This window comes from Cnephaeus nilssonii, assembly GCF_951640355.1.
Source record: "Cnephaeus nilssonii genome assembly, chromosome: 14".
Taxonomy (NCBI): Eukaryota; Metazoa; Chordata; class Mammalia; order Chiroptera; family Vespertilionidae; genus Cnephaeus; species Cnephaeus nilssonii.
Genome location: NC_137085.1, coordinates 60,884,760 through 60,905,258, shown reverse-complemented (window position 1 = coordinate 60,905,258; position 20,499 = coordinate 60,884,760).

Sequence of the window (20,499 nt, the reverse complement as noted above, 5' to 3'; positions counted from 1 at the left end):
GAAGAGCATATACTGGGAGAATGGTGGGGGGAAGAGTAAGGCTATAAATCAACTATATGGATATGCCATATTCTGCAAATATGGCATATGCATATAGCAACCACAACCCCTGCCAGTGTCTTCCCAGCTGTTCCATGATATGGTTCTAGGGATAAGCTGCTCATGGGCATGAGTGAAAAGATTAACATAATACTTCTCTTAAATAGGACTATTTAGGCTTTAGGAGCTGTGTGGCACAAGGAGGCTGAGAGGCACACAGAAAAGGAGGGGGGTGAAAGAGGAGCAAAGACTAGAAACCAGGAAACAGTTCTTGTTGCTGAGACAAGACTGAGGCTGTGACACTGGAAACAAGGTCTGTGATGGGAGGTCTCCCAGCCACAGAAAAACGTTTAGCAAGGGACTTGGGTTCACCCACTTCTCCTGACCAGGAACTGCTCAGAGGCAAGTGAATGCCGAGAAGGCCCTCTACAAGATCAGGATTCCACCCTTTCCTCTTCAGTCAGAAGTCAGAAACAGGCAAGTGCCAGGCAGTGGTTCAGATTGGAGGCTGGACTCACCGGGAATGGTGATGAATCTCAAGTTTCAGGGCCGTGGGAGACAGAGGTGAGAGGCCCTGAAACAGATGCCCTGGCAATATGGGCCATGTGGTCCAATCAATGAAACCGTGGAGTATTTGAGGACACTAACCAGGAAATCCAGGCCACTGATATGGCTGGAGGGGAGGCGAAGGCTGGGGGGCGGGGGGGGAAGCCATCTCAGAGATTTTGTGAGATTTGATGGATGTGACTCTACCAAAGAGTCCCTTACCCTGAGAGGGAGGGGCAGCGTGGTGTTTGGTTTTCTGAGTTCAGCCAGCTGTGACATAGGAGGACACGAGAGGTTGGCAGGGGTATTCTTCTGGCATCATGTATCTCTCTAGGCAGAAATCCTGCCAGTAGAAGCTAAGTCAGCCTTGAATTCTCACCTCCCAAGCATTCTCTTTACTGTATTCAGGTTAAGTTGAAAAACAGTTCCAAAGGGAAAGCAGCAAAACCACAGGTTTTTGTCATTAATGCAGCAAACTAGCCATGTTTTTAATATGAATGAGCATTATTTGATGTTTGTTTGAGTAAAAGCATATTTGGGGGAAAAATTTTTTTAACTTTTGTGAAATGAACATGTAATAATGAACACACAGTGTACTTAGCATTCAAATATACGATTTTAAATTGGGAAGGTGCACAATAAAATTGTGCCAATAATTAACCACAAACAGCGCGATGGGGAGCTATGTGGGTAGGGAAAGAATTTTACTTTTCGTTTTGTACCCTTCGTACTACTTAGGTATTTTTTTTAACAATGTGCTTGTATAATTAAAATATCCATTAAATAAAACTATTTGTCTCAGCTAAGTCTAGAAATACTAGCAAACTGAGGAAATTTTTATTTGGGAACTCCATTCTCATGAACTCTCTTTCCTCAATGTCTTTTATCCCCACCAAAATCTTTTCCCTTCCATTAGAATATAATGATGAGTTTCAATAATGAAATTTTGATTCAATGGTAATGAAAGCCTTAAGCTAAAGGAATTAAAAACAGGTGTTGGGACATGTCCTGCTTTCAGTGTTTTAGGAAAACAATAGCTGTAATAACAGAAGCCTTCCTTCCCCATTCTCCTCCAGCTCTCAAAACCCTGAGCTCTGCACCCAACCCCTCAATCTTTTTCATAACTAACCTATTGAACAGAAGATTTTTCAAAACCAGGCTCCTGGTCCTTTCACTGCAGGAATTTCTTAGTGATGATCGCAGGGTACATGTGAGAAGCTGACATTGGATTGAGTAAATTGCAGAGAAATAATGAGCCTGGTCTCAGGGCTGGCTCTCCCCAGGAAGCAGGCCGGCTCCCTTCCATGGTCAGCCTCCAGCCAGGAATGAGACTTGGTTTTTACCCAGCTGTGTCTGGAGAGTGCAACGAGGTGGTGGGGTGTGGCAGATGTTTAATAATCAGCTCTGTACAACAAACAAACACGAAACAGAGAAGTCAGAGAGAGAGGCAAGAAAAGAGGGAGGAAGGAAACTCTGATTTGTGGCATTTCCCAATTTCCGTGGCCAATTGCAGGCTACCACCCTGACCTCAGGGCACTGAACCTGGAGTTGGGAGGAGATGTATAGCACTGGCTCTCCCGAGCCAGGTCAACTCCGGCACACTGCTGACCTGTTTCACCGTTCCGGGGCTCACCGAGTTTAACTTCGCACCATTATCTTCCTCGTGTGAATCATGGGCTTCTGTGAGCCATGAACACCGGTGCGTTTTTAGAAAATCTCCCCATTCCACAGTGAAAAGCCCAGATCTGCTGCTTAATGAGGTATTATTTTTGGAGGCAAGCAAACGAGCTCTGACCATTGGCTTATGATTTGCAATGTTGCTCTGGGGACCCATTCTCAAAGGAGCAATAGGAATAGGGAAGGGAAAGGAAATGACTTTGGCTCAGAGCAAACAATGTAACAGCGACACGGAACCGAAGGAGATGGGCTCCAGGATCCTGAGCATCAGTTGGCGGGTAATGAGGGCCGGAGCTCCTAAAGGAGAAACCCACGGCCGAGCCTGCATGAGCCAGTTTATCGCAGGTTCCAGTGGAGGCAGAGTGGCTCCTAAATGAGTAATTGCCGAAGGGGCAGTTGGGGGAGTCATCTTTCGAAGAGATAAATTTTATTATTTTTTTCCCAGGCCACTGCAAATATGAGCTTAATAATCCTTTCCATGGGTACTGCGTTATCATAAAAGAATCTAAATGCTACTAAGTGGTATTTTAAATGATTTCCAGATACTGGCAGGCGCGAGTGAATGGCAATTCAGCTGCTAATGCATCTCTCACACAGCGGTGATCAGGTCACATCGCTGGGATCAAAAATCTGCTCTGTGATTCTCTTCGCTTCCATCTGTGACCCCATCCAGTTTGGGGTACTCTGCTTCACTTCTCACTGGTTTTCCCTTTTTTCAGGTCCCAGCCCAGACCTGGGCTACGGTATGAGAAGGATAAGGATGGTGTGTGCCATTTCCTCCCAGTTAGGCTGGGTCAGGGGTGAGCCGCTGCAGAGCTGCTGGGAAGGGGACATCGGAGACCAGGCAGCCCTCCATGGAGTCCGAGAAAGAAGGGGCCCGGCCGCGGAGTGCATCAGAAGAAGCGGTTTGGACAGTCACTTGGTTCATTTGACTCTAGTGCTCCTGGAGCATGCAGTTCCACAGCAGGGGCGGGCAGAGGAAATCCAGAGAAAATACCCCTAACGCCACTGTAACCATGAGACAAAGGGTTCAGAAGCTCAAATGCATGGCCTAAGCACGTGCTGCCCAAGTGGGATCTAGAGGACATGCCAGATACCCCCACACCTGCACCAGCTACATCCCAGGCAGCTCAGCAGCGCGCTGGGATCAGGGAATCAGGCAAGGAGAGGCGCAGTCCCCTCATGTTTCTCCATCGAGACATACAATAAAGCAGGGGAGAGGCACCTTTGGGTAAATATCTTTGTGATGGCTGTGGGGCGCGGCCACAGTGTTTGGACAGGTTCAAGCCTTGGACCGATGAGAGGGCACAGTCCTCTCATGGCCACGTGCAAGTCCCAGCTTGGAGGGCAGAGCTCTCTAAGCACAATTATAGCCAACAGCTATAGCTGAGAGCTTGAACCTATGGTCTGAACACGTGGCCCCACGTGCCTGAGTGATATAGGCCGCAAGTAAACAAAGCTTGATCAGGTGCATGTAGTTGAGTAGGATCGAAACCCAGGAGAATGCTGTAAACATCTTGACCACGCCCTTCCTTTGCTTCGTGGAATCTGGCTATAAAATAAAGACATGGCTTGTAGTGCGTGGCGCTGTTGCTAGCTCTCCATCAAAGAGGCTCTCCATCAGAGAGGACAGCGTCCCACCCAGTCCCAGCTTTCATTCTCTTGTCTGTCTTTTCTCAATCCTTCACTGCTGCCACTCAGGTTCACCCTTGGCCATGCTGGCGTGGCACAGATGGCTTTTGGGGGAGAAAAATAATGGAATGCTCCCAGCTCTTAATTTTGGGTGTTTTGTGTTTTTTTTTTTCTTTTTACTGTGGTCAAATCTGCCTAACATACATTTTTTTATTTGTTTTTAGAAAGAATTAAAAATTCATCCCACGAGACAGCCTGCAGCCCCCTCTCCCTGCCCCACCATGGGGCCTAGAGGTGGGGAATTCAGAGCATCTTCCAGATCATAGCAAAACGTCAAGAAATGGTGAAGGCCCCTGGAAGCACAGGGGCGTTTACATCTTACGCTGCTGACAGGCAGCCAGCTGGTGACGGTGCCCTGGAGCAGCCCTGCAGAGAGAACCACCGCAGAGCGGAGCCCGAGCTGCTGGGATGGCAGCTGCAGCTCCTGGCAAGGATGCAACGAGAACGGTGGGTTTGCAGAACAGCCGATCTGCTGCTTTGGGTGTCACAGAGCTCTGCACCCAGATAGCAAATTAACTGGGATAAGGAGGTCATGTGGGTCCCTCCAACGTGACTTTCCACATGACTTTCCTTTGGACAAAAAAAGAGGTTTCAGGACCTGGATCAGCCATGCCACTGAGAAGTCAATGGGCACAAAATCGGGGTTAAAGGGAGGCGAGTGACCCCAAATAAATACAGCAACCTGCTCCAGCAGGCACTCCGGTTGAGGGTGTCAAGTTTGTATCTTTATTTCCTGGAATGTTGTCAATCAATGTCAAAAAATCACAAAATAAAATCTGAGTCAATTAAAACAGAGACCTAACGTACAATGTGCTACAGCCAAATGTATCTGGCATACGATTAATGGAGCAGCATGAAATTCACTTAAGTCATCAAACCAAGAGTTGGAAATTCAAAATATTTTTCAGGTCATGAAGGTGATGAGGGAAGGCTGGGATTAAACCAACACTACACGTCAGGATTGAGAGAGCAAAGCTACAACCTTGGGGAGGATATTTTCCCTTAGATGAGAGAAATGACATTACTTGGAATTTTATTTGAGGGTTAGGTCATAAGCCAGGCATAGAAGTTTTCTCTCCCAACCCCCACCCATTAACATCTGAGGAACAGCAAAAATATAGGCCAGTAGTGATTGAAATTGTTGATAGTACCTACTGTGATCAGTCATGTAGGAAAGTGGGTTCTCTCAAACCCAGTGAGAGTAAAACTGGGTGCGGTCCTTTTATAAAATAATTGGGTAACATATCCTTTGACCTACAGTTCAAGTTCAATTTCCAAGGGTTTATCCCAGAGATACATTTGCCAAATACATAAAGATACATATACACTACTGTCATTGCATCATTGTTTAAAATAGCAAAACACCAGAAACAGACTAAATGTTCTTCTACAGAGAATGGTTCAATAAATTGTGATAGAGCCATACTATGACATTATTGTAGCCATCAAAAGAGAAGGCAAATCTCTTTGAGGCTAATGTGCAATATGTGGGTCATATTATCAAGTGAAAAAAAACAAATGGCAAAACAGAATAGTATAATCCCACTTGCATTAACAAGAGAATAAGTAAATGTATTTACAACTTTTATTTTATAAAAAAGTTATTTACAACTTTTTATTGTTTATATTTGCACAGAAAATCGCAGGAAGGCTTATGCAAAACACTGTTCAGTGCCCTGGCCAGTGTGTCTTAATGGTTAGAGCATCAGCCCATGCACTGAAGGGTCACAGGTTTGATTCTCAGTCAAGGACATGTACCTGGGTTTCACTTGAGTGAAAGGCAACAGGTTGATATAGCTCTCTCACATTGATGTCACTCTCTCTCTTTCTCTCTCTTTCCCCCTTCCTCCCTCTCTCTCTCTCTTCCTCTTCTCCCTCCTCCTTCTCCTCCCTTCCATTCCAGTCTCTTTGAAAAAGCAATGGGAAAAGTATCCTCACGTGAGATTTAACACAACACAACACAAAACAAAACACCTGCTCAACACATTTTCATTCAGGAAGGCAGTTGCATGATGCATGACCGTGTTCTTCCTCTTTTTGAACTTGGGGTGTTTTACTCTCAATCCAGTGCTCCTCTTTCATGATACTTTGCTCTGCCTTCCTGGCACACCCATCACAAATTATACTCAAGAGTCAGCAATACTATTACTTTAATCAACAAGTATATTCATTTCCTAGGGCGATCACACATTACCTCAAACTCTGTGGCTTAAAATAACGTTTTCCTTGCCTCTTCTTAGCTTTCGGTGGGGTCAGGGGACTCTGTCATCCCTTGGCTTGCAGGCTTGCACTTACAATGCCTGCCTCCTTTGTTCTCCTCTCCTGCGTCTTGTGTTCTTTATTTAACCAGAACTCCCAGTAATAGAAAAAGCACCAAAACAGGAGAGTCAGGAAACTGGGTGCCCATTCTATTCTTTGTGACTTGTTCAAACTCATTGACTTGTTTTTATCATATAGGAAATAAAAATGACTTCTAATGTTCATCCAACTATTAAATTCTAGGTAACTCTAACTTTTTACTGTTACCCATTGATCAGTGTTAAACTTTCATTTGTCACATATTAATTTTACAATCATTTCTTTAAGCTTGGGAAAAATATAGGTGGATTTCTGCCAGTGGCTTTATATTGGTAAGGGGGGCGGCGGGTATTTTGGAATGCAGTAGTGCAACTGACCTCCAAGATTTTCCAGAAGAAGATCTACATCTTCACTCCCCTCATTCTTAAAGCCATGAGGAATGCTGCCAAGAGAAGCCAGAGACCCTGAGAAGTAGAATATCTAAAAAGGAGTGAGCCTGCATTAAAGCCATTAAATCTCCTACTGCTGAGCTCCCAAAAGGGTGTGAGAGGGAGGGTGTGAACCACAGGGTACAAGGCCTGTTTGGGTAACCCTCCCTCCCCCCCCCCCCCCAGTCTAACAGCATTGGGCTTGACTGGCTATCACACAAGTGAGGGGGAAGCTGGTAACGGGGAGCCTAAGTTGAAAACACAGTCTTTGGCGTCTTGTGGCATAGGATCCAGTAGGAGCTCTGCTGCTAAATTAGCGATGTGACCTTGGGGAGTCATCTACTCATTCTAAGCCTCCAAGTCCTCATCTGAAAAATGGAGGTAGTCATCCTATCAGAGCATTGTCCCGAGGATTAAATAAAAGGTGTAAGCACTTAAAAGGGAGCCAAGCACATACTAAGTGCTCATTAGATGGCAGTTTTATCATTATTTCTGTTCCAAATTTCATTTCTACTTTGCTGTGATAGTTCATGAGAGTTGTTTCCAAGTTATTAAAAAGCGTTAAAAGTAGTAAGACCAAAGTAGTGACACAAAATAATGTTTCATGAAAAAAGATATTGAATTTCATTTGGATTTCATTCAATAGAGAATTATAGAATGTTAGAGCTCCATGGAGCTTACAAATCATCTGTTATTTCTTAGATGCAAAACCAAGGCCTGGAATAACTTGCCAAAATTGCATAACTTGTAAGAGGAAAACCTGGAGCTAGAAGTCTAGCTTCTATCCTAGAGTTTTGTCCATCATGGTAGAAATTCTGATTTCCAGGACAAGGCAAAAGAGAAGGGAGGAGCATTATTTATAATAAGAAATGTTAGAGAAAACCCTTATCCTACTAATTCCCTACTGGGACTAGAAGGTCAGAATATTGAATAAAAACTTGGTCTATAATGACCTATGGCTTTCACCAGAAGAAGCTCTGAATGAAAGGACCAAAGATAAAGATAAAGGTTTTCCTTCCTTCCTTCCTTCTTTCTCTTATTTTCATGAGGCATGACTTAATCAGGACTGCCAATTGTAGCTGAAAAATGATTGCCAACACAACCAATGAATGGTCCTAAATGAAATGAATAATAAATTATTAGACTTCATGATTAAATGGTAAGGACATGAACATTATAAATAGTATTGTGCATTGAGCAATGAGGCCATGTCAGTTTTTAAACACACACACAAGGCAAAAAGAACACAGTATTAGTGCTTAGTTGATAGAATTGGAAGATTAAAGCTTCTCTAGGGGTATGAGGGGAAACACCGGCATTTGTAAGGACTTGTTTTATAGGCTCCTGCTGGAAATTATTGACATCAATAGCATATCAATTTGAATTCTAATACTGAGCTCATTGTGTGTTTTCTGAGGAGCAAATATGGGTACAGTGGGAAGAGCTTTAAATAAGAATTGTTGAAAGCTGGATTTTGATCCCAGGCCTCCAATGACTTGCTTGTTTCATAATTCTAGGTAACTCAATTTGTTGTTCTCTGACCTAGATTTCTAATCAATAAAACAGAATAATCTCCTGGTCCATCTTCTGGTCCCCAAAGTTTTACATCATTCCCACGGGCAAACTACATCCATTCCACCCTAAGATCCCCAAAAGGCTCACCTGCAGCACTGTTGTTTTATCCTGAGATCACAGCGAGATGAGGGTGAGGTGTTATTGATGGTAACAGTCATGGCAATTGTTAGAAACTCTGGAACCTCTACTTCTTCCAATGAACAGAACTCCAGTTTCTCCAGATAAGTATTCTTGAGGCATTGGTAAGCTTATTGGCCATGAAACATTTTCCCAGACACCCTGAGAATATTCCTTTTCTTAGAAAGCGTGAAGTGTGGGCTAAGCAGTCTTGTTTGGAAGGTTTATTTGTAACTCCTTAGAGAGCTGAGCATCATTAATGCCTTGTCCTGAGGATCTATTTTTAGACTTTCCTAATGATCTTGCATAAAGCAGAAGCTTTAAGTACCAGGCTTTTACAAATTGATGTCTATGAAAATCTTCGCCTCTCTGTTATTCTTTGCAAAGTACTGGATGCTCAAGCAGCTAGCAGGAATGCTGTGTAGTGCCAAAGCACACTGACTCTCTAACCTGAATATGCTGCCTGTGGTTTCTTTGGTTCATTTACAAACTCAATCAAATGTGTGATGATGGCTCCCTGAAAATATCATCAAAACAACCTGTTCATGAGACAAAGCAGAGTTTATTCTTACCATGCCAAACGTAATAGTTATAGAGCAAATACTCGTGAAATTGCCAACCACTATCTTGTCAGAATTGTAGTGCATCTCAAAGGTAGAGGGCAAAATCAGGATACTTATGGAGTTTTGGAGTCTGGTTTAAGGCCAGTCTTTCAGTGTGGGAGCTTGGTTAGGCTTGAGAAACAATTGTGCTATAACAGTTTAGCTTTGGTGAACACAACAAGGCAAAGCTGTCGAGCTAAGTGCTCAAAGAACCATAGAGAGAAAACAGTTTTCAGCTGTTTCATGCTGCCTATTGGAGAAATTATGAAATAAAAAATAAAGTTACTTATAACTTTTATTGTCCTGAGCAAGATTTTCCTGGAATAATTGAGTAATATTGATTAACATGGTGGCATAGTAAAGTTATGTTAAAGTAGACAGTAGGCTGTGTAGGTATAGATGATTTTTGTTTTCACAACGAATATTTTTTGAGCTCCTGGAGATAAATCTAAAGGGAGTGGGGGGACAACTACTGGCTCCTCTTGGAGTTGGGTTGTTTATTTTTTTTAATGTTTTTTTTTAAATTTTTATTGATTTCAGAGAGGAAGGGAGAGGGAGAGAGATAGAAACATCAATGATGAGAGAGAATCATTGTTTGGCTGCCTCCTGCCCATCCCCCACCGGGGATCGAGCCTGCAATCCAGTCATGTGCCCCCGCCCAGAATCGAACGAACCTGGGACCCTTCAGTTCGCAGACCGACACTCTATCCACTGAGCCAAACCGGCTAGGGCTCCTCCTGGAGCTTTTAGCTCTCAGAGCCGTGCACACTAAACTCTCAGGATTTGTCAGTGACGTTTTAGATGTTTCTACCCCGGAGCTGTTCCTGCCGCAGTTCTGCTGCAGTGGTTTCCAGTCAGACGTTTCCACTCACGAGTCTGTACTCCAGGTAAGTTGTGACTCCCTGTGTTCACCTGTCTGTCTCCCCAGTCATGGGCGCAGTGGTCTGTCCTTGTCTCCTCTCTCTAGACTCGAGTCTAGAGCCATGGTCGGCACACTGCGGCTCGCGAGCCACATGTGGCGCTTTGGCCCCTTAAGTGTGGCTCTTCCACAAAATATCAGGCCTAGGCGAGTCTATTTTGAAGAAGTGGCGTTAGAAGAAGTTTAAAAATTGGGCTCTCAAAAGAAATTTCAATCATTGTGCTGTTGATATTTGGCTCTGTTGACTAATGAGTTTGCCGACCACTGGTCTAGAGGATCCAAGAAGAGTTGCTGATTTCTCCGTCTGTTCATTATTTTACTAGTTAGAATGAAGTGGTGACTTTCAAGATCCTTATTTGAGTTGGAAACTGGAAGGCCCACAAACTCGGGTCCTTTTTAACGATACTTAGATATAAGAATTTTTCATGAAAACTTGGGATCTATAATTTGATTGGGGTTTATCATTCATTATGAAGAAAACCAATGTGCTATTTAATGTACTATTTTCCCACATCTATTAAGTTTTTTTTTTTTTTAGTTTCTGAATAACAAATTCTAAGCAACTTGGGCTACAGTATCAGCAGACAGAATTGGTCATCATGCATTTTCCTCTATCATATTTCTCCCATTTCGCTACCCTAGATATTTCTTCCTATTCCAATGTTAAGAAATTTGTTTAAGGTGCTTGTGTATTATTGCTAGCGGATTCTTCTGTTGAGCCTCTAGTTAAGATGGAGGCTTTACTTCATGGACATGTCAGAAACATTAAGTCTATTTTTTTAATGGACAAGTGACATTTCACTTTGGTAGTACAACTGCATATAGTATTATTTTCCACATTTTAAAAGTGGCCTTACGTTATTAGTAAGATAAATGTTAGGTACCTTACTTTTTGTGTTACTTTTGTTATAACATTAAATATATAGGAAAGTTTCAAGCATAGTATAAAGTGTGCCGCACCAGCATGGCCAAGGGTGAACCTGAGTGGGGGCGGCTGAAAGGCTTAGAAAAGACAGACAAGAGAATGAAAGCTGGGTCTCAGTGGGATGCTGCTCCCTGAGAGACAGCGACAGCGCCTACAAACCGTGTCTTTATTGTATAGCAGATGCCATGAAGCAAAGTAAGGGCATGATCAAGATGTTTACAACATTCTCATGTGTTTCAATCCTACTCAATTACATGCACCTGATCAAGCTTTGTTTACTTGCAGCCTATATCACTCAGGCACATGGGGCCACGTGTTCGGACCATAGGTTCAAGCTTTCAGCTATAGCTGTTGGCTATAATTGTGCTGGGAGGACTCTGCCTTCCAAGCTGGGACTTGCACGTGGCCATGAGAGGACTATGCCCTCTCATCAGTCCTAAGCTTGAACCTGTCCAAACTCTGTAGCCAGCCGCTCTCCACAATAAAGAACTCGTGCATACCCTTTATCTAAATTCACCAGTTGTTTAAATTTTGCTCCAATTTGCTTTATCATTCTCTCTCCTTACATATCATGCCATCCGTTCCTAAACACTGAACTTTATATTTCTTGATGTGGCCATTCTCTTAAATAGCCATAGTTTAGTTGTCAAAACCAGAAAAATCTAACTTGTTACAATATTATTATTTAATCTACCATCTACATTCAAATTTCATTAATTATCCCAATAAATTCCCTATATATATTTTTGAGCAGGTTAATGGAGGGTTACACATACATAGTGCATTTATTGTCATGTTTCCTAAGTCTTTAGTCTGAAAGAGTTCTTAAGATTTTGTCTTTCTTGATCTTGATATTTTTAGAGTATAGGACAATTATTCTGTAGAATATCCCTCAATTTGGGTTTGTCTATTTCTTTATGATTGAAGTTGGATTCTACACTTTAGAAGGAGTATCCCAGAAGTGATGGACTCATCTATTTTTTACATTTTGAAGTTGAGAATTATCCTAGTTTATTTGGTCTGCCCCAATGCTAAAACATATTACTTAGCCAGATCTCAATTATTGAGACAACTATTTTACCTGGAGTACATTCAATAAAGAAAGCGAAGTTTAAAATGGCATATGTGCCACCAACATCAGTGTTATATCATTTGTGTGTCTCAGATGTTTAGTGACTGTGACTGGATTGTGTGTGTAGCAGCAGAGGAGGGAAGAGCTATCAACGTTATTACACAGGAAGTGTGTGCCAGTGCAAGAATCTCCTTGCCAAAGGGTTTAGACTATTAACTCCTATAACTTGGCAGTGTCTCGGATTAAGGCCAAAATAAGCTGTCCAAGTTAAAAATGTGAATTTTAATGATCATGTCGCAGAGTAGTTTCCAGGAGGTTAACTATCCCAGAAAAATCAATATTTGAAGATGTGTTTATAGAACAAATTAGCAGAGACTAAAAATACTTTTCAACTAGCTTCAAATTCTTAGAATGCCCAAGCAAAGACAACACAGACATAAAAATATCAACAACATCTAGGAACAAAGATCCAGCCTACCCCAGAGGCTCCTCCTTCAGTCATGCGGGATGCTGTGTTACATCACAAAAAGAAGCTGAGGACTGGTGGGTGATCTTTATAATTTATTAACCTGGTTTTGTACATATTAACTATATTTAAAAAGTATATTGTTCTTTATAGAGAGTCTGATATTAGTCATTTCTCAATGGATATTTTTGTTGCCATAAATCTAGAGTTAAAGGATTCTATGAAAGACATGTAGTTGGGGTTAAATCTATTTAACCATTACAGTCAAGAGCCTGGTGGTTGGACTAGGCTGAAGCAGGTAAGCAGCACCTCTTGGAGGTGAATGTCCTGTTTGATTTGAATTCAGATAAACAACAAATAATTTATTAGTATAAGTCTGTCCCAAATATTGCGCCCTGAAATTCATCTGCCATCCCTACTCTTACAGAATGCTATTGCAAACTGTTTTTGTTGTATGTGCTTTTCTGGTCGCTGGGCTACACTTTAGAAGAGCTCTAATGTGCTTGTGTATAATTGCTAGCAGATTCTCTCTTGAGCCCTGGCTTAGTACCTTTTTATCCTAATGGGTCATTTGGTTTCCAAGCTTGTGGAATGTTAGAAGTATTACTCTGCAAGAGGAAGGGGACTCTCGGGTAGGTTGCCCTGTAACCTGAACAGAAAGTGATTGCTGTGCCCCGCCGGCATGGCTCAGTGGTTGAGCATTGACCTATGAACCAGGAGGTCACAGTTCGATTCCTAGTCAGGGCACATGCCCAGGTTGCAGGCTTGATCCCCAGTATGAGGCATGCAGGAGGTAGCTGATCAATGATCCTCTCTCATCATTATTGTTTCTCTCTCTCCCTCTCCCTTCCTCTCTGAAATCAATTATATATATATATATATATATATATATATATATATATATATATATATATATATATAGTGATTGCTTGGCAGCCAGGGAATAGACAGAACAACTCTGAAAAACACACATTGGAATGAAAACACCACAGGGAGAGAGCATGTGAGCACCACAGAGTAAGAGGATCAAGTAATTTTCTTCCCAAAGGTCTTGCCATACTATAGCCTCATACTGTCACTGGTGTTTGATGGAGGTCCTGGGATCAAAAAGAGTTCAAATTATGTTTTGAATATATTTTTGAAAGTATTAATAGAATAAATTATAACTAAATAAATACTGTTTAAGAAGGCAAAGCAATGTATATTTGAGAAAGATCTTAAAACCGGTGAAAATTTAAAATAACAAAATTTGGGCATTTAATAAAAGGAAAACCCTCAATATATGGAAAATACAGCTTTCTAAATATTTCCTAAGACTTCCAAACTGTAGACGTTTTCCTGTTATTTTATTACTAGTGTGTTTCAGGTGAGTGTGTTGACTTGGTTGGAATTATATGAATAATTTCCGTAATGTCTTATTTTTCTTGGCATGTAGAGGACCAGTTCTCTCCAAATAATTAGCCTTTGAGATTATAATTTCAAGTGACTCAAGCCATACCTGTTGCATCGAGTGAGAGTTTATGACATTTTTAGAAACTTTAGAACTCAAAAATACTTTCTAAGTCATCTTATTGGGGGAAAGGAGTGAGTGAGTATGGGCAATTTTAATTTCCAAGAGAGTTTTTTGTTTTTTGTTTTTACAAAAAGGATTCACCCCTGGGAGTCTTTTTAAAGCTGAGCAACTTCCCTAGACTAAAACACCATTTAATTAATACCCATGTTCTTTAAAATGTTATGCCTCCACTTTGTGAATAAAGATAAATATGTCACAAAACTGGGCTGTGCAGATGGACAGAATTCTCTTCAAGTAGGTCCTTAAAAAGTGGAATATGGATATAGACACAGTGAGACAGTCAAGTGTCAAAAGAAATCTGTCAGCTTTTTAGCCATTGAATAATTCAGAAGTGTGCAGTAAGCCAACTTCTTAATTTCCCCGTTTCCCCCTTTCCGATTCTTCCCTTTTCATCCTGTGATCTTTCTTTTCTCTGCCTCAGAGCTATTTGTTGCAGCGATGCCCTGGCAAGCAGGTGGTCTTCCTTCTACGGCAGCATCTGCTGCTCAGAATGAGAGGCGAAAGATCTAAAGGCAAAGGAAATGAAACCCGCAGTCCTAGAAAATGTCTTTTTAAAAACAGCCTTGTTTTGGGTTACTTCTTGTTGAATCAATTGGAACGCATTTATTGTTCACGACAACACAAGTTGCCTAAGGCAATGATCCTTCTCATATATTTCTGATACTGGGGTTTGTTTCTTTCCAACCATTTTCGGGATCAGGTTTCTTCCCTAAGATTTTACAAATGGTGTGGGTGGCTGCAAACCCTCTGAAGGTTTTTCTTAAGCCATTTGTTAGTAATATCCTCCCAGCATTGACTCCAGCCTTTAGAGTTGTGATTGTTCCTGAAGCTCCAAGGGCGAGGTGGTGTTTTTCTATTCTTCTAGCCCTGGGGGAGAAAAGAATTCCCAGGAGAACTTTAGGCTGGCTTATTATCATCCAGAAACAAGAAATCAGAGCGCCCTAAGTTGAAAGGCTGAACATTTTTTTAAACTATCCAAACCTGAATGGGCAGTGTGGTATAATAGAAAGAGCAGGGGCTAGGGGCTCGCATGGACCTGAATTAAAATCCCAGCTCTGCCGTTCACTAAATACGTAACACTGGCCACTCAAGATTTTGCGTCTTAAGTTCTTACCTGTCTATAATGCACATAATGAGTAATGTTACCTATTTGATAAGTAGGAGAGATTTTTGAGCCTCCGTTTCTTGTCTGTAAGGTAGATATGATAATATCCATCTCATAAAGTTGCTGGAAGGACCAAGTGAAAGACAAGTGCCTAAAAGTGTTTGTCGTGTGGGCCCTTAAGGGGCAGTATCTTCCTCTGAGGGTCACCTCCTATTTTGCCCTTCCTTCCTCTCTGCCCAACCACGTACACATCCATATGCGCACATGTGGAGCTGGCATCTCATTTTATTCTCTGCCTTTGACAGGGAAAAATATGGATGCGATGCGAACCTGTCCCATCCTGTCACACTGTTGATGTTATCTATGATTCATGAATAAGACCCTTTGATGGGGAGACTGCGGGGGAAGGCGGCCTCGGACCCCACTCTGGGCTGGGGGCTGTGCAGAGAGGAAGCGCCTCGACCTGGTGTGACAGAAGGCATTTCCTCTTTGGACCCCTGCCCAACCCTTCCTCTTCTGGTTTTCCCCAAAGCTATGAAATGTGATAGTAAGTTTCTGGGATTCGCTGTTTGAGGGCCATGGACCAAGTGTTTTCAGTTTATCTGATAATACAAATGGCCCTCACATGTGTCTAGCAGCTCATCTGTTGGATACCATTTGAGAATAAACAGAAATTGCTGGTAACAAGGTTATTTGTTCGCTCTCGTCACTTCCTCCTGTCCTCTCTCTTTCTTTTCTCCTCTAGGCTGGCACCCCTTCCCTGACCCGGGCTGCTGGGCAGATACACTATTGTCACCACAGGGGGTTCCCACAGGGCCGGTGCATTGAGATAGCTCCTGGAAGCACACCTCCTGGAATTGTGCCTTTGTTCTCTTTAGTCCCCTGGCGCTTCCTGATTTCTGCTTCTGGTTTCAGTGCCAGGTGCTTGAGATGTCAGTTGGGCAAGACAGATACACTCCACCTAATGCTGAATAGTTACCAAGTTAATCAATTATGCTTCTGTTTACATTTCCAGTGGGGAAAGTAAGTCGGAGAATAAGGCAGCTGATTTGAAATGAGTATAATTAAGAGCTACAATAAAAGTAAACAAGCAGGCCATGTGTTTAAAAACAGCTTAAACCTAATTATTTTTTTCTTGGCTAATTTTTTCCCCTCTAACAACCTAAAATCTTTACTGGAATATGCCATAAGTGTACAATTCAGTGATTTTTAACAAATGTATGAAGTTATGCAGTCATCAGCATGATCTGATTTTAGAAATTTTCCATCACCCCTCCAAACTTTCCACAAGCCTATTTGTACTCAATCCCCACTCACACACCCTAGCCCCAACAATTATTGATTTACTTCCTGTCTCTATAAATAGGTGTTTTTGTACATTTCATATAAATTGAATCACATGGTATGTATCCTTGTGGATCTGGCTTCTTTCATCTACCCTAATGTTTTTGAGGTTCATCATACTTTAGCATGTAGCATTCTTTAATTTCTTTTGATTGTTGAATAATATCCCCTTCTATGGCTATACCACATTTTACTTATCCATTCATCAGGTTCATAGACATTTGCATTGGTTCCAGTTAGAGGCTATTATGGTAGTGATTCTATGAACATTTATGTTCAAGTCTTTGTGCATATGTTTTCATTGTTTGGGTAGATTCTTAAGAGTGAGATTTCTGAGTCCTTTGGTAAGTTTATATAACTTTTTAAGAAACTGCCAAACTGTTTTGCAAAGCAGATGTGTATTTCCACCAACAATTTATGAGGATCCACTTTCCAGTTTCATCACATGCCCGTCAACATTTGATATTGTCTGCCTTTTTAATTATAGCCATTGTAGTGCTTATGCAATGGTAACTTATAGTGGTTTTACTTTCTCCAATGACTATTAATATTGAACACTTTTTAATATATTTGTTAGCCATTCATATGACACTTTGCTCATTTTATAATTAGATTTGTCTTTGACTTATTATTAAGCATTGAGTTCTTTATGTATTTTGGATACATGGCAAAAGTAGGTTTATGAATAGGTTTATGAGTAGGTTTATGCAAAACACAGAGTTTATTCTTGTATAATTATTTATTAACTAGAGGCCCGGTGCATGGATTTGTGCACCGGTAGGGTCCCTCAGAGTGGCCTGCAGGGATCAGGCCAAAACTGGTAGTCCAACACCACCTGCTACTCCTGCCTGCTCCTGCTGATCACTCATCATGGCCCTGCTGCACTGGCCATGGACTCGCGCCCAGTCAGTCCTAATCAGGAGAGGCTCACATGCTGCAGCAGCAGTTCACCAGCCATGAGCCCTACCTCCGGCGCCCATTGGTCAGCTGAGCAGCACTCCCATTGTGGGAGCGCACTAACGACCAGGGGACAGCTCCTGCATTGAGTGCCTGCCCCCTACTGGTCAGTGTGCATCATAGCAACCAGGCCACTGGTTGCTTAGGCTTTTATATATATAGATTATTCTATCATTTTCCATTCAAAGAACTGTAAACCTACTTTTGCCCAACCCTGTATATATGATTTGCAAATATTTTCACCCACTCTGTGGCTTATCCTTTCATTTCCTTAATGGTGTCTTTTGAACCACAGAAGCTCTAATTTTGATGACTTCTAATTTCTCAGTTTTATTTGATGGCTTGTGCTTTTGGTATCATATCTAAGAGCTCTTTGTCTAACCAAAGGTCATGAAGATTTTCTCTTGTGTTTTCTATTAGATGTTTTATACTTTTAGCTCTTACATTGATATCTATGATCCATTTTGAGTTAATTTTAGTGTATGGTGTTAGTACAACTGTTTGTTGAAAAGAGTATCTTTTTCTCATTGAGTTGTCTTGATGCTTTTGTTAAAAATCAATTGACCATAAATGCCATGGTTTATTACTGGACTCATTCTATTCCATTGATCCATAGGGCCACTTTTATACAAATATCACACTATATTGGTACTATAGCTTTATAGTAACTAAACTTTGGTGGGTTTATTTTCAAAATTGATTTGATTCTTTTAGGTCTTTTTGTATTCATATAAATTTTAGTATTATCTTGTCAATTTCTACAAAAGATTCATAAATCTTCTAATTAAGGTACATAGAATTTTTCTTCACTTAATAATATGTTCTTATTACTTTCAGCAATATTTTTGCTTTTATTGTACAAATATTGAACTTTTGTTAAATTTACAACTAAATATATTATTCAGTTTCTTTGTGAGTAGAATTATTTTCTTCAATTTACTTTTTTTAAAGAATTGTGTGTAGAAATATGAGTTTGTTTATTGTATTTGCATCCTGAGACCTTGCTTACAGTTGTTCTAGTATTGTGTGTGTACATGTGTGTTTATTCCTTAAGAATTCTACATATAGGGTCATATATATTACCTGCAAATATAGAGTTTACTTCTTCCTTTCAAATCTAGTAGCCTTTAATTGCTTTGGTACACAGATTTTAGTCTGAATATTTTTCACAGATGTAATTTATTGAGTTGAAAAAGTTTCCTTATAGGTCTGGTTTGCTGGGAGATTTTAATCATTAATGGATGTTGAATTTTGTGAAATGTTTTTTCTGCATCTATTAGAGCACTATGTGGGTTTTGTTCTTTATTATCTACAATGATATATTATAGTAATTATTTCATATATTAAGCCAACTTTGCATTTTTAGGATATATTTCACTTGGCCATTGACTATAATTCCTTTTATATGTTGCTGAATTTGGTTTGCTAATATTTTAAAGATTTTTGTATCTGTGGTTATAAGAAATATTGGTCTATAGTTTTCTTTTCTTTTCTGGCTTTGGTAACAGATAATGCTGGCCTCTTAGAATGAGTTAGGAAGTATTCCCACTACTTCTATTTTTTGGAAGATTTTGAAAAGGATTGAGGTTACTTCTTTAAATGTTTATAGAATTCACCAGCAAAACCATCTAGTCCTGGACTCTTTTTTGTTGAATGGCTTTTGATTACTGATTTAATCTCTCTACTTGTTATAATTCTGTTTAGATTTTCAATTGTTTCATTGGTAATTTGTGTTTTTAGAATTTGTCCATTTTATCTATATTGTGAAATGTGTTAGCTTAATATTATTGATAGTATTCTCTTATAATCCCTTTTATTTCTGTAAGTTGATAATAATGCTCCCACTTTTATTTCTGATTTTAGTTATTTACATCTTCTCCTTTTTACCCTAGTCAGTCTAGCTAAAAATTTATCTTTTTAAAGAACCAACTTTGTATTTTATTCTTTATTTTATTAAAAAATATTTTTTCCCTATTCTCTATTTCATTTATCTCTGCTCTGAGCTTTATGAGTCCCTTCATTCTACTAGCTTTGGGTTTATTTTGTTTCTAGTTCTTTGAAGTGTAAAGTTAGCTTATTGATTTGAGAGAAATCTTCCTTTTTATTGTAAGCATTTATAACTATAAATTTCCCTCAGAGCACTGCTTTTGCTGCATCCCATAATTTGTGTTTTCATTTTCATTCTTCTGAAAGTATTTCTAAATTCCCTTTTGATTTCTTTTTTGATCCATTGCTTATTTAATCGTGTGTTGTTTAATTTTCACATATTTGTGAAATTTCCAGCTTTCCTTACATTATTGGTTTCTAGTTTCATTCCATTGTGGTTTTAAAATATATTTTGTATGATTTCTATCTTTTAAATTTTGTGGAGACTTGTTTTGTGGCTTACTCATCTACACTGGAGAATATTCCAGGTACATGTGAGAAAAATGTGTATTTTGTTGTTGTTGGATGGAGTGTTCTATATATGTCTGTTAGATCTAGTTGCTTTACAGTACATTGGGTCCACTTGAATAATCCAGGATAATCTCCCCATCTCAGAATTCTTAACTTAATCACATCTGCAACCTCTTTTCCTTTTAGGGGGACATATTTACAAATTCTGGGGATTAGGAAGTAGATATATTTGGGAGGCCATTATTCAGCATACCACTGTAACTACATGGTATTGGTTTAACTACTTACCTACAGTTAGCACACTCCCAACCTCTAGAGTAGGACACCATTGATAGGGAGAAGAGTATGCAACTACAATAGCATGGGGCAAAATATCACATCAAAGTCGCATTTTGAAGAATTTCAAATTTGTCAGAATGATGGATATTATTCCATCAGAATAAAATAGGGCTTTAATTTATAGGACAAAGGAACTTAGGCTGGAAATTTTTACTTAATGTACTTATTGAATTAAATGTACTTAATGTGGCTTGGTTTTACATTGGGGGAATTGTTTTTACTTTGCTCTAAGATAGAGGCGATCTGAGTCACCTGCAAATATTTCTGGGTTTTTAATTTTTTTAAGGGCATGGGTTTGTATCAGAAGTACACGTTGAGCCTCTAGATAGGAATTTTATGGTATAGTTTTCTTTCCAGAAATAATAGCTGTGCCTATTCCTATGTATATCACACAAAATATGCTTCACGGTTAGGAGATTTTATAAATT